Source organism: Otolemur garnettii, unplaced genomic scaffold, assembly GCF_000181295.1.
Source record: "Otolemur garnettii isolate 467f Iridium unplaced genomic scaffold, OtoGar3 scaffold00065, whole genome shotgun sequence".
Lineage (NCBI taxonomy): Eukaryota > Metazoa > Chordata > Mammalia > Primates > Galagidae > Otolemur > Otolemur garnettii.
Genome location: NW_003852460.1, coordinates 1,925,075 through 1,925,930, shown reverse-complemented (window position 1 = coordinate 1,925,930; position 856 = coordinate 1,925,075). Strand labels below are relative to the sequence as shown.

The 856-nt window shown below is 43.6% G+C and overlaps 1 protein-coding gene across 1 annotated transcript in view; it reads right to left on the bottom strand.

Moving 5' to 3' along the window:
- GYG2 (glycogenin 2) overlaps positions 1–856 on the bottom strand; it is a 36,439-nt gene that overhangs the window by 16,731 nt on the left and 18,852 nt on the right. The window lies entirely within an intron of this gene.

The following is an 856-nucleotide window of genomic DNA, read 5'->3' as shown; positions in this document are numbered from 1 at the left end:
TGTGGTTATAGGGATGGGTGTGCAGGATTTTGGGAAGTTTTACTCCCAGGACGCATGCCCAGGGGCCAGACCAAGGATGTTCATGCCCTGTAATATCAGGAGGAATAAAAAAGTAGGAAAAATTTGCTTTATTCCGCTTTTGTCTTCTCTGTTTGAACCTAAGCATCTTTTTGTTGTTGTTGTTGAGACAGAGTCTCACTACGTCACCCTGGGTAGAGTGCTGTGGTGTCACAGCTCACAGCAACTTCAAGCTCTTGAGCTTAAGCAATTCTCTTGCCTCAGTTTCTCAAGTAGCTGGAACTACAGGTGCCTGCCACAGAGCTCAGCTATTTTTTTTTTGTTGTTGCAGTTGGCATTGTTGCTTTTTTTTTTAGCTGGCCCTGGATAGGTTCTACCCCACTACCCTCAGTGTATGTGGCTGCCGCCATCACCACTGTGCTATGGGCACCGAACCATGAACCTGAGTATCTTAAGATAGAATTTGACGCATCTGAATCAACACAAATTCACTCAAAAATTATAACTGTACAATGCCGCCTGGGTATAATTTATCCCGTATCACAGTAAAGCATATGGTACCTTCCACAGAAACGTGTGTCAAAGGGAAGTGTCAGCTGTTTACACTTGACACAAACAGGTCTTCCAGAGATCTGTGAAATATATTCCAGCCCAGCCCCACTTCCACCCCGAGGCACAATCTCAAAATCATTCCAGCAAGAAACCAGCTTCTTACTATGACGAGTGTGAAGATTTAAAACGAGAAATCTTTAAACACGGGGCATTATTGCAAAGCAGCTACCCAGAAAATTGGGTCTAGAGAAACAACAGCTTTAAAGATTCTTTGTTTTTCAGACAG